This window comes from Mobula hypostoma, chromosome 5 (genome assembly GCF_963921235.1).
Source record: "Mobula hypostoma chromosome 5, sMobHyp1.1, whole genome shotgun sequence".
Lineage (NCBI taxonomy): Eukaryota > Metazoa > Chordata > Chondrichthyes > Myliobatiformes > Myliobatidae > Mobula > Mobula hypostoma.
The window spans coordinates 163,205,127-163,219,174 of NC_086101.1; the positions used below are offsets into that span (position 1 = coordinate 163,205,127).

The 14,048-nt window shown below is 41.8% G+C and overlaps 1 long non-coding RNA gene across 1 annotated transcript in view; it reads right to left on the bottom strand.

The window, feature by feature from the left end:
* Positions 1–2,246: 2,246 nt before the first annotated feature.
* The window catches only part of LOC134346331 (uncharacterized), a 53,565-nt gene continuing 41,763 nt past the window's right edge, over positions 2,247–14,048 (bottom strand). Inside the window, exons 3-4 of the long non-coding RNA XR_010017907.1 lie at positions 3,420–3,512; positions 2,247–2,699 (exon numbers count right to left, since the gene is read on the bottom strand). This is a non-coding gene — a long non-coding RNA (uncharacterized LOC134346331). The remainder of the gene's footprint in view (positions 2,700–3,419; positions 3,513–14,048) is intronic.

Genomic DNA, 14,048 nt, shown 5'->3' on the forward strand with positions numbered 1-14,048 from the left:
TCAGAGATGCCCACTACATCATACCTGCCAATTTCTAAATGCACTATAACATCACCCACCTTATTCAGTATACTGCATGCATTCAAATATAATACCTTCAATCCTGTATTCATCACCCTTTTCAATTTCGGCTCCCTGTTACATTTTAACTTATCTCATTTGCCCTATCACATCCCAAATATGCCCTATCATCTGCCTGTCCTTCCTCAGTCTCACCTTATACTGTATCGAGTTGTATACTAACTGCCCCATCCTCAGTCCTATCTCCCTGCATCCATCCCACTGATAAATCAGTTTTCTATGTCACTCCCTAGATCGTCCCTTCAGGATCTCCTCCATTTTCCTTCCTATGTCATTGGTACCAATATGTAGCATGACTTGCAGCTGTTCACCCTCCTGCTTTTAGAATGCTGTGGACCCAATCCGAGACATCCATGACCCAGGCTCCCTGCCAGGCAACATACCACCTGAGTGTCTCTTTCACATCCATAGAACCTGCTATCTGCTCCTCTAATTATGGAATCCCTATCACTAATGAACTCATCTTCTCCCTCCTTTACTTCTGAGCCACAGAGACAGATTCAGCACCAGAGATCAGGTTGCTGGGGCTTTGCCCTGGTAAGTTATCCCTCCCATCAGAATCCAAAGTGGTATATTTGTTATTGAGTGGAACAGCCACAGGATACTCTCCTAGCTGCCTATTCCCTTTCCCTCCCCTGACAGTCACCATGTTACCTGCCTCCTGCAACTTAGGGGTGACTACTTCCCTGAAGCTCCTGTTGATCACATCATCATTTTCCCATGCCAGCCAAAGGGCATCCAGCTGCAGCTCTAGTTCCTTAACGCAGTCTATAAGGAGCTGCAGCTCAGTGCACTTTGTATAGACGTAGTTATCGGGGAGACTGGAGGTGTCCCAAAGTTTCCACATCTCACACAAGTTTCATACCACTAACTCTAGACCCATTCTCAGCACTCTAGCTACGTACTGGGGTGGATGGGGTGTCAGGGAGGGGTAGCACCTCTGCTTGGGGGAACATGTTGCATCTTTTTCAGGCGGTTTGTCCACCTTTGGCCCCCACATGGAACTCAGCTCTCACCTGCGGCTCCCTGTACCTGTTTGCATGTGACAGCGGCCACACCCCGGGCAACGGCTTCGACAAGCCGGCTAAACCAGGTGAGGGTAGCCGACGGGTCTCAAACCCTCGGTGAGATAACGAGTTGTCTTTCCCAGCATGTGAAGACAGACTCTGGGCGGATTGAGCAGACGAGACCAATGGAAGGCCCAACGGTCAAGAAGGCGGTCTCTGCAAGCGTCGTGGAACGCGTAGAGCATGACAAGACACAGAAGATGTCCTGGTCATCCACTGTGCCTAGTCCCATCTCCAGCCATCTCAACTCTTGTCTTGCCACTGGATCCAGATGGGAATTGGGAAGAGAGAGTGAGGCTGACACTGCACAATTCTCCCTCACTTAAATCCAAATCAAGCGCTAGTCTCGACACCACCATCATCATAATGGTGTCCAGGTCTTCATTGATGATGATGGACAAACAACAGCTATGTACTAACAGGATAAAAAAACACTTACTAGAAACTTACTTACAGCCTATGCCTGTGCTTGCCTAAGCCTATTCTCAATGAAGCCTGTTGAGCCAAAGTCTGACTATTCTTACACTGCTCACTCTCACCATGGCTGCTCCCCTTACACATTACTTTTTGTTATTGCCCCTGCCAAGTGCCTAATAGATCATTATGATTGCAGCCCGTTGAAAAGTCCCAAAAGCACCCTCCTTCTCTTTAAACCTCGAGCTGCGTCACCAACAAAGGACCTCTCATGCTGTTTGCACCCCACCAAAAATCCTGAAAGCAACTGAGCTCTTTTTATACCTTGGGCTGCTTCACCAACAAATAGCCTCTCGCACTGATTGCAGCCTGCGAAAAATCCTGAAAGCACCTGAGTTTTTTTAAAAATCTCATGCTCAGTCACCAACGAACAACCTCTCACGCTGATTGCAGCTTGCTGAAAAGCATCATATAAACAACATTCATAATATAAACATAAATTATACACAACTTTTATAAGAACACACTTTTAGAACAAAAAATATCCATTTTAGTGCAATACACACAAAGTGCATGAGGAACTCAGCAGGTAAAGCAGCATCTAGGGAGGGAAAATTAACAGTTAGTTGACTTTTTGGGCCAAGTCTCTTCATCTAGGTAGTCAATAAATCAGTTTCTCTTCTGTTACACATGAGTTGTTTGTCAGTCTTTAACAAGTTTATGTATAGATTTTTTTGTAAATTCATTTTTCCCTGTAAATGGCTGCAAGCAACTGAAACTTGAGGTAGTATACAATAACATACAGTATATGTACTGAGATAATAAGTTTACTTTGAAGTTTGAATGTGGTCATATTGTTGCCGAACTGTAGTAATTTGGGTTTTGCCAGTTTGTTCAAGAACTGGATGGTTGAAGGGAAGCAGCTTTTCTTGACACAGGTGGTGTGAGACTTCAAGTTTCTGTAGCTGCAAGCAGATGCCATGGCCCAGATAGTGGAGCTCTTTGATGATAGATGCTGCCTTCTTGAGACATTGCCACCTGTAGGCACTACCGATTGTGGGGAGGAATTTTCCCAGAATGTATTGGGCAGAAGCCACTGCTCACTGTAGCTTCTTATGTTCCTGCACATTTCAAATTCTGTAAAAGAGCATGATGTAGCCAGTCAGGATACTTTCAACACTTCATCTGCTTGTTAAGAGTGTTCAGTGTCATGCCAAACCTCCCAAGGAAACAAAGACTGTGGTGTGCTGTCCTTGCAATTGCATCTACGTGCTGGGGCCAGGATAAATCATCTGATATGTTAACACCCAGGAATTTAAAGCAGCTAACCCTCTCTACTGTCAATCCCTAATGTAGACTGGAACATGTTCCCCCTCCTTTCCCTTCCAAATTTTCCAGACCAGCAATTTTTTAAATTAAATGACAGTGTTTATATGGGAAATAACCTACTTTTGGGAGCATAGGAAAATATAATTCTCATGATATAGGAATACTATCTTCAGTAACTTTAAACCTGGAAATAGAAAACCCAATGAATGGCAAATTTAACAGGGTGTGGGAAGTTACATTCAATCTAATGCATCCAAATTGTGTTGTCAATTGTTCCCTTCATTAAATCCAATCAATAGTGCATTGAACACCAGGCAATCTACAATATAGCGGATTTAAACAGATGTGAAATGTTCCATTAAATAAATATAAATAATTATTACAAGATTAACTGAAATATAATTAGTTTCAGTCAACTGAGTATCTGTCAGGTTATAGGCATCTAAGTAGCACAATGTTGGAACACACAGTGAGTCGGGTAGCAGCAGCGGAAAAGAAACAGATTAACATGTTAACAGATTAACAGACCTTTGCAATAAAACGATTAGATTTTGAAGGCTGTTATTCTGATGGCGCCTTCCATCTTGTAATCAGCTCCAGACTCAACTGGATTTGTTACCTCTGAAGAAAGAAGAAAAATCTTTAAATAATAAATGGAGTTGAAAGCATAATTAGTTCCTTCAGTTATTTGTGGGGCATTGTGGTCTGCCAGCTGTCCCTGATCTTCCCTACTTTACAACTGTTATCATAATTTTTGCCCATAAATTATTTTGGAGCCTCATGATGCTATGAAAGACATCATATCCACACAATTTTCTCTGCACTTATCGATACATTGCATTATCCTTCTGACCATAGATGGTGGATCCATAACTTCAAATGTGCAACTCCAGCAAGAACTACTTACCTCTCTAGAATGCAACACAGCTTTGGATATATGAATATGCACATCACACTTGGCATCATGTCTTTCCATCTCAATGAAATCCTTCGGCTCACTCACCTTTTCATGGTTTCTGGACTTCAAATTTGGGCCTCTTGTCCATTCCTGATTTTAATTGGTGGCCGTGCATTCAGTTGCTGGGCACACTGAAGTTCTCTACCGAAACCTCTTAAACTGTATTCTCTTCTCTCCTTCAAGAGGGTCCTTAATCCATTTTAATAACATCTTGTCACAAGCCCTAATACTCCTTTCTATTGTTTTAAGTTAAACTCTGTCTTATAACCTTCCCACTTCGACATGTCAGCATATGGCCTCCTCTCTGGTCATGATAAGGCTACTCTCAGGTTAGAGGAACAACACTTTGTATCCATCTGAGTAGCCTCCAACCTGATGGCATGAACATTAAATGGTAGAATGATAATAGAACCTTCTAAGCAAGTTATTACTAGTACCTCTTGCCAACTTAGTGTTACTGAATGCCAACCAACTTTTCTGGGACAAATATTATTATGAAAGCTGCATTTTATTCCTTTACTTGATGAATTGTTCCAGGAAATTTTTTTTTCAAAAATCAAATTTAATGTGGCAATTTTTTACTTGCTTTTTCTATTTGTCTCCTTTACCTGAATCTAACTTTTCTTCCTCTCTTTTTACTTCCCTTTCAGCATTTTTTTGACTCAGAATTCACCCATTTAATTCACCATCCTTCACACTTCATACACATATATTTCCAAATTCTTGAATGTTATTCATTGGGAAGATACTATGGTGATAGGCTTATTCACTGAAGTTTTTACTTCAATGTTTCCAGCTCACATATTTAGCAACTCAGCAAAATCTGTTTTGAGTGGAAGAGTGTGCAGGACTGACAGTAAATGACTGCTGCTCTAAAATCTAGCCAATGAGAAATAGATAAACTTGATGGGAGTGGGAGGTCAATGTCTTTTTTTACTAGAATAAGGATCAGAGGGCGGGATAGTGTCACATCTGGAGCCACAACCTCACAATATCAGTCAGCTGGATTCAGTCCTGAGCTAGGAGATAGCATATTCTCCCTGTGACTGTGTGTTTCCTCCATCTATGCCAGCATCATCCCACATTGCAAAGATGTGTGACTACCGTAAATTCCCTCTTGTGTACAGATGAGTGGTGGAATATTCAATTGGATTCAAGATTGTTTATTGTTATTCTTCAGTACACAAGTGTAAAGCAGAACAACATGATTGTTAATCCAGATCCGATGCAACATCAAATGCAATAAGTATAACTATAAAATAAGGGGGCTGATAAAAAGAATAAAAGAATATTGGGGGGTGGGGGGGAATAAAAGATGGGATTGGTATAAATGGATGGTTGATAGTTGACACAGTAGACTAAGGAGCATGTTTCCTTGCTGTAACAATCCTTAACAGTTTATTATTTTTCTTCATTCAGACATAATCCAAGGTTTTTTTTTCCCATTTCTATTAAACCTATTTCACTCTCAACACTGGTGCATTTCAATTATGGAAACCTTTCCTTCAATTATACAAAGAACCGCAGAGCAGAAACAGCGTGGCTTGAGAAGAGGACTCAGATAACTTTAGTGGTACTGGTGGCCCTCCTGATAATCTACTGTAAAAACAAATGTAATGTAAATATCACCAGCTGAGATAAGGCAGAACAAGGTCCAGATCAACCCAGATATGTTTTCATTGTGCTTGCCAGCTGTATACTACTCCAACCGTGAAAAATACTCGTTTTACGTCAAAAGGAAGGAAAAAAGTTACAAATATAAGCCAGCAGCAAACTGAAACAAAGAACCATCCTCACAAACAAGAGAAAATCTGCAGATGCTGGAAGTCTGAGCAACACACACAAAATGCTGGAGAAACTCAGCAGGCCAGGCAGCATCTAAGGAAAAAAGTACAGTTGACATTTCTGGCCAAAACCCTTCAGCAGGACTGGAGAAAAAAAAGCTGAGGAGTAGATTTAAAAGGTGGAGGGAGGGGAGAGAGAAAAACACAAGGTGATAGGTGAAACCTGGAGGGGGAGGGATGAAGTAAAGAGCTGGGAAGTTGATTGGTGAAAGAGACAGAAGGCCATGGAAGAAAGAAGAAGGGGAGAGGAGCACCAGAGGGAGGCAATGGGCAGGCAATGAGAAAAGGTGAGAGAGGGAAAAGGGGATGGGAAATGGTGAAGGAGGTGGGGGGCATTGCCAGAAGTTTGAGAAACTGATGTTCATCCCTTCAGGTTGGAGCCTACCAAAAGATAAAGAGTTGTTCCTCCAACCTAAGCAACCATGCTGGGGCTTTTTAATTATCTGAAGGTAGACTAACTTAACTAGTAGGTCCGGATGCGGCAGCCAAGGAAACTCTAAATATGTTTTCATGGAAGGCAAAAACTTCTCTTCTCACTTCTACCATCAGGAAAGAGGCACAGAAGTCTTAGGTCCCACAATACCAGGTTCAGGAGCAGATATGACCCTCCAACTATCAGGGTCCTAAACCAGTATGGATAATTTCACTCACTTCAACTCTGAACTGGTTCCATAACCTACCTACTCACTTCGAAGGACTCTACAATTCATGATTTCAGTATTATTTATTTATTTGCACGATTTGTCTTCTTTTCAACAACAATTGTTTGTCAGACTTTAGTCTGTACAGTTTTAATAAAGTATTTCTTTACTTCTCCATAAATGCCTGCAAGAAAATGAATCTCAGTATAGCATATAGTGACTTAATAATAAACGTACTTTGACTGTGACTAGAAACCTCCTGTTACATCTTAACAGAAAGGGAAGAAGCTAAGTTTCATCTTTTATTTATTTTCTTCAAATTTGCGGAGTGCATAGGTATGTCTACACACTCAGCCCTTACAGAAACCAACCAAAGTGAATCTGACATAGATCAAGGATAAGCCTTCAACGTCAATATGAAGCTTGTTGGCCTGGAGGAAAACGATTATCAAGTAAACACACTCAATTATATATAGAGAATAGAAACCACATCATTATGTTTGGGTTCTAGAATCATCCCTAAAACAAATTATATTTTATATAATATCAGAATCAGGTTTATTATCACCAGCATGTGTTGTGAAATTTGTTAACTTAGCAGCAGCAGTTCAAGGCCATTGTCACCGGGATTGGATATGGACCAAGTGTGGAGACTGCAGCTGAAAGGAATAACTAAGTATAAAACGAATACTGCTAGTCTTCAAAGTCAGTTGACTTAACAGTCCAATGTCTCAGGCAAGGCCGAATGCAAGCAGGTAGCGAAGTGTTGCTGTGCTGGGTTCAAGTCTCGACAAGCGCTACGATGGAAAGAGTGCAGTTAAATACTATCACGATGAAGTAATAATTAGCTGACGTGCATATTCACGACCACAATTGCCATATCTGCTGCGCTGCCGAATCCGTGGTTGTGACAGCAATACATAACATAGAAGGAAAATAAATAAATAAATGAATAAATCATTTACAGTATACATACAAGAGGTGATTGATAAGTTCGTGGCCTAAGGTAGAAGGAGTCAGTTTTAGAAAACCTAGCAATTTATTTTTTTCAACATAGTCCCCTCCTACATTTATACACTTAATCCAGCAGTCATGGAGCATACAGATCTTGGACATTCTTAAAGTGTCCACAGCAGGAGTGATTGATGTTCGAGGCCTAAGGTAGAAGGAGATGAGTTATACGGCTCTCGTTACATGCACATACAGTTCAACTCTTTGAATGATTATGCAGAAAGTTTGAAGTTAATAACTCATCAGGGGTTACTGATAAGTTCATGGCCTAAAGTAGAAGGGGATGAGTCATTAACTTCAAACTTTCTGCATAATCACTCAAGAGTTGAATGTGCATGTAACGAGAGCTGTATAACTCATCTCGTATATTGAATAGATTAAAATTGCACAAAAACAGAAATAATATATATTAAAAATGAGATGTGTTTACAGGTTTAATGTCCATTTAGGAATCGGATGGCAGAGGGGAAGAAACTGTTCCTGAATCACTGAGTGTGTGTCTTCAGGCTTCTGTACCTCCTACCTGATGGTAACAGTGAGAAAAGGGCATGCTCTGGGTGCTGGAGGTCTTTAATAATGGATGCTGCCTTTCTGAGACACAGCTCCTTAAAGATGTTCTGGGTACTTTGTAAGCTAGTACAAAGATGGAGCTGACTAGATTTACAACCCTCTGCAGCTTCTTTCAGTCCTGTGCAGTAGCCCCCCCACCCCCACCCCCCCCATACCAGACAGTGATGCAGCCTGTCAGGATGCTCACCATGGTACATCTATCGAAGTTTTTCAGTGTATTTATTGACATACCAAATCTCTTTAAATTCCTAATGAAGTATAGTCACTGTCTTGCCTTCTTTATAACTGCATCAATATGTTGGGACCAGGTTAGGTCCTCAGAGAGCTTGACACCCAGGAACTGAAACTGCTCACTCTCTCCACTTCTGATCCCCCTATGAGGATTGGTATGTGTTCCTTCGTCTTACCCTTCCTGAAGTCCACCATCAGCTCTTTCATCTTACTGACATTGAGTGCCAGGTTGTTGCTGCGGCACCACTCCACTAGTTGGTATATCTCACCCTGTACGCCCTCTCATCACCACCTGAGATTCTACCAACATTGGTTGGATCGTCAGCAAATTTATAGTTGGTATTTGAGCTGTGCCTAGCCACACAGTAATTGGTATAGAGAGAGTAGGGCAGTGGGCTAAGCACACACCCCTGAGGTACACTAATGTTGCTAGTCAGCATGGAGGAGATACTATTACCAATCTGCACAGATTGTGGTCTTCCAGTTAGGAAGTCGAGGATCCAATTGCAGAGAGGGGTACTGAGGCCTTAACAACAAAGAGGCAAAATTTGAGGGTGTAAATAAGGTTAATAGAGATACCAAGAAGTTGGTTAATGAGATCACCTTACAAAAAAAGACACTGAAAAGGAGAACATAGGTTCGTGGTACAGAAGGGAAAGAGGGAGAAGAGGGGACCGGTAGTGATAGGGAACTCAACAGTTGGGAGAACAGACAGGAGATTCTGTGGACTTGAATGGGACACCCAGATGCTATGTTGCCTCCCTAGTGCCAGGGTCAGAAACATCTTGGATCGTGTCCACAACATTGTGGAGAGGGAGGGAGAGCAGCCAGATGTATTGGTACCAATGACATAGGAAGGAAAAGCAAAGAGGTCCTGAAAAGAGAACTTAGAGAGCTCGGTAGAAAGCGGAGAAGCAGGACCTCCCCGGTAGTCATTTCTGAATTGCTGCCTGGGCCACGTGCCAGTGAAGGTAGAAATAGGATGATATGGCAAATTAATGTGTGGTTGAGAAACTGCTGCAGGGACCAAGGCTTCAGGTTCTTGGATGATTGGGATCTCTTCTTGGGGAGGTATGACCTGTTCAAAAGTGATGGGTTACACCTGAACCCGAGAGGAACCAGTATTCTCACAGGCAGGTTTGATAGAGCTGTTGGGGAGGGGTAAACTGATTTGGCAGGGGGGTGGGAACCAGAGTGAAGGGACTCAGGATAACACGGATTGTAAAAAAGCAAAGACAGCGTGTAGCCAGACTGTCAGGAAGGGCAGGCAGATGATAGGACATAATTGCAGCTAGCAGGGTGAGCATCAGTGCATTAGGGATGCAAAATCAAAAAGGGTAGCAAATGCAGCACTCAAAGTGTTATACTGTATCTCAATGCATGGAGTACAAGAAATAAGGTGGACGATCTTGTTACACTTTTACAGATTGTCAGGTATGATTTTTTGGCCATCACTGAAACGTGGTTGAAGGATGGTTGTAGTTGGAAGCTGATTGTCCAAGGTTACACGTTGTATCGGAGGGATAGGAAGTTAGGCAGAGGGGGTTGCATGGCTCTGCTGTTAAAGAATGGCACCAAATCAGCAGAAAGATGTGTCATAGGATCGGAAGATGTTGAATCCTTGTGGGTTGAGTTAAGAAACTGCAAGGGTAGAAGGACCCTGATAACTGTCATATACAAGGCTCCCAGCAGTAGCTGGGATGTGGACAACAGATTACAACAGGAAATAGAAAAGGTATGTCAAAAGGGCAATGTTATGATAGTCTTGGGAGATTTCAATATGCAAGTTGATTGAGAAAATCAGGTTGGAAATGGATCTCAAGAGAGTGAATGTGTTGAATGTCTATGAGATGGCTTTTTAAAACAGTTTGTCATTGAGCCTACTAGGGGATTGGCTAAACCTGATTGGGTGTTATGTAATGAACCACAGGTGATTAGGGAGCTTAAGGTAAAAGAACCCTTAGGAGTCAGTGATCACAATACGAGCTCAACTTGAAACTTGATAGGGAGAAAGTAAAGTCTGACGTAGCAGTATTTCAGTACAGTAAGGGAAATTACAGCGGTATGAGAGAGCTGTTGTCCACAGTAAATCGGAAGGAGATGCTGGCAGGGATGACAGCAGAGCAGCAATGGTGTGAGTTTCTGGGAAAATGAGGCAGGCGTAGGATAGATGTATTCCAAAAACAAAGAAATACTCAAATGGCAAAATAGTATAACCGTGGCTAAAAAGGGAAGTCAAAGCTAATGTAAAGAGAGGGCATACAACAAAGCAAAAATTAGTGGGAAGACAGAGGATGAGGAAGCTTTTAAAACCCTTACAGAGAGCAACTAAAAGAATCATTAGGAGGGAAAAGATGAAAAATGCAAAGTAGCAAACAATATCAAATTGGTAAAAGCTTTTTCAAGCACATAAAACTAAAAGAGAGATGAGAGTGGAAATGAGGCAGGAGAGATAATAACGGGGGCCAAGGAGATGAACTAAATGAGTATTTTGCATCAATCTTCACTGTGGAAGCCACTAGTATTGTGCCAGATGTTGAACGCTGTGAGGGAAGAGAAGTGTATGCAGTTACTATTACAAGGGAGAAGATGCTCAAAAAGCTGAAAGACCTAAGGGTACATAAATCACCTGGGCCAGATGAACTGCACCTCAGAGTTCTGAAAGAGGTGGTGGTTGAGATTGTGGAGGCATTAGTAATAATTTTTCAAGAATCATTGGACTCTGGCATAGTTCCAGAGGATTGAAAAATTGCAAATGTCACTCTACTCTTTAAGAAAGGAGGAAGGTAGCAGAAAGGAAATTATAGACTAGTTCGCCTGACCTCAGTGGCTGGGAAGATGTTGGAGTCAATTGTTAAGGATGAGGCTATGGAGTACTTGGTGACACAGGACAAGATAGGACAAAGTCAGCATGGTTTCCTCAAGGGAAAATCTTGCCTGATGAGCCTTCAAGGAGATTACAATTAGGATAGATAAAGGGGATGCAGTGGATGTTGTATATTTGAACTTTCAGAAGGCTTTTGATAAGGTGCCACGCATGAGGCTGCTTACCAAGTTAAGAGCCCATGGTATTACAGGAAAGTCACTGGTATGGCTAGAACATTGGCTGATTGGTAGGAGGCAGCAAGTGGGAATAAAAGGATCTTTTTCTAGTGACTAGTGGTGTTCTGCAAGGGTTGATGTTGGGACCACTTCTTTTTATGCTGTATATCAATGATTTGGATGATAGAATAGATGGCTTTGTTGCCAAGTTTGCAGATGATATGAAGATTGATGGAGGGTCATGTAGTGTTGTGGAAACAGGTAGGCTGCAGAAGGACTTGGACGGATTAGGAGAATGGGCAAGAAAGTGGAAAATGAAATACAATGTTGGAAAATGCATGGTCATGCACTTTGGTAGTAGAAATAAATATGCTGACTATTTTCTAAATGGGCAAAAAATCTGAGATGCAAAGGGACACCCTAAAGGCTAACTTGCAAGTAGAGTCAGTGGTAAAGAAAGCACGTTCATTTCATGAGGTCTAGAATACAAGAGCGGTGATGTGATGTTGAGGATTCATAAGGCACTGGTGAGGCCTCACTTTAAGCATTGTGAACAGTTTTGAGTTCCTCATCTAAGAAAAGATGAACTAGCATTGGAGAGGGTTCAGAGGAGGTTCACAAGGATGAGTCCAGGAATGAAAGGGTTATGAAAGAGAGTGAGAAATTTCAAGTTCCTGGGTGTCAAGATCTCTGAGGATCTAACCTGGTCCCAACAAATTGATGCAATTATAAAGAAGGCAAGACAGCGGCTATACTTCATTAGGAGTCTGAAGAGATTTGGTAAGTCAACAAATACACTCAAAAACTTTGATACATGTATCGAGGAGATTATTCTGACAGGCTGCATCACTGTCTGGTATGGGGAGGGGGGCAGGCTACTGCACAGGACCGAAGAAGCTGTAGAGGGTTGCAAATTTAGTCAGCTCCATCTTGGGTACTAGCCTACAAAGTACCCAAGACATCTTCAAAGAGTGGTGTCTGAGAAAGGCAGTATCCATTGTTAAGGACCTCCAGCACCCAGGGCATGCCCTTTTCTCACTGTCACCATCAGGTAGGAGGTACAGAAGCCTGAAGACACACACTCAGTGATTCAGGAACAGCTTCTTCCCCTCTGCCATCTGATTCCAAAATGGACATTGAACCCTTGGACACTACCTCACTTGTTTAATGTATATTATTTCTGTTTTCGCATGATTTTTAATCTACTCAATATATGTATACTGTAATTGATTTACTTCTTTATTTATTATTATTTTATTTTGTTTTTTTCTCTTTTATATTATGTATTGCTTTGAACTGCTGCTGCTAAGTTAACAAATTTCACATCACATGGCGGTGATAATAAACTTGATTCTGATTCACATGAGGAAATTGATGGCTCTGGGTCTGTAGTCATTGAAATTTAGAAGGATGGGGGGGATCTCATTGAAAGCTTTCAAATGTTGAAAGGCCTAGACAGAGTAGATATGGAAAGGATGTTTCCCATGATGGGAGAGTCTAGGCCACGAGGGCACGGGCTCAGGACAGGGGGGGCATCCATTTAAAACAGAGATGTGGAGGAACTTCTTTAGCCAGAGGGTGGTGAATTTGTGGAGTTTATTACCACAGGCAGCTGTGGAGGCCCGCTCATTGGGTGTATTTAAGTTGGCGCTTGATCAGTTCTTGTTTGGACATGCCAGAAGGCTGGCAGTGAGGCTCAGGAGGGGAAAAAAGGATCAGCCATGATTGAATGGTGGAGCAGACTCAATGGGCCAAATAGCCTAATTCTGCTCCTATGTCTTATGGTCTAATGGAAAAGGAAGAGAAATTTAGCGAAGAATTTCCAAAGTTCAGAGTCCCTGTTGCTGAGGACAAAATGGATAGGCAATGGTGGACCATGAAAACTACAAGAGGCCAGAACTGGAGGAACTGAGATCTAGGACTGGAGGAGATGAGATTTCTCGCTACTCCATGATCTGCAATTACTTTTTAGCCAAATTAATTGAAAAAGATCTATTTATACATTGGGTGAATAACTTTAGTATCTGACACACATACAGCTTAGAGCTTAGATGAAAGGAAGTATACATGATTATCATATGTCATCTGAATTTTAGTTGCTGACTCCAGTGTAATTGATTCAACATACCTATATGAAGATAACAGATTAGATTCTGACTAAATTTTTTTAGAGAACATTAAACTGTAAAGGATGTGCTGAAACTGGAGAGGTTTCAAAGGTGGTTACAAAAATTATTCTAGGATTGAATGGCTTGTCATATGAAGAGCGTTTTATGGCTCTGGGCCTGTATTCATTGGCCTTCAGAAGAATGAGGGGTGGCTTCATTGAAACCTATTGAATGGTGAAAGGCCTTGATAGAGTGGATGTAGAGAAGATGTTTCCTATGGTGGGAGAGTCTCAGACCAGAGGACACAGCTTCAGAATAGAAGGATGTCCTTTTAGAACGGAGATGAGGAGAAAGTTCTTTGCCTGAGGGTAGTGAATCTGTGGAATTCTTTGCCACAGGCAGCTGTGGAGGCCAAGTACTTACATATATTAAGGCAGATATTGATAGATTCTTGATTGGTCAGGGCATGAAGGGGTACGGGGGAAGGCAGGAGATTGGGGCCGACTGGAAAATTGGATCAGCTGTGACAAAATGGCGGAGCAGACTTGTTGAGCCAAATGGCCTAATTCTGCTCCTTTATCTTATGTTCTTATATACATCACAAACAATAGAGTTCCCAGTACAAATCCTTGTGGAACACCACTAATCACAGGCCTCCAGCTAGAATATTTGTTCACTACCCTCTGTCTTCTTTGGGCAAGCCATTTCTAAATCCAAGTGGCCAATTCACCATGTATCCCATTCCTCACAAC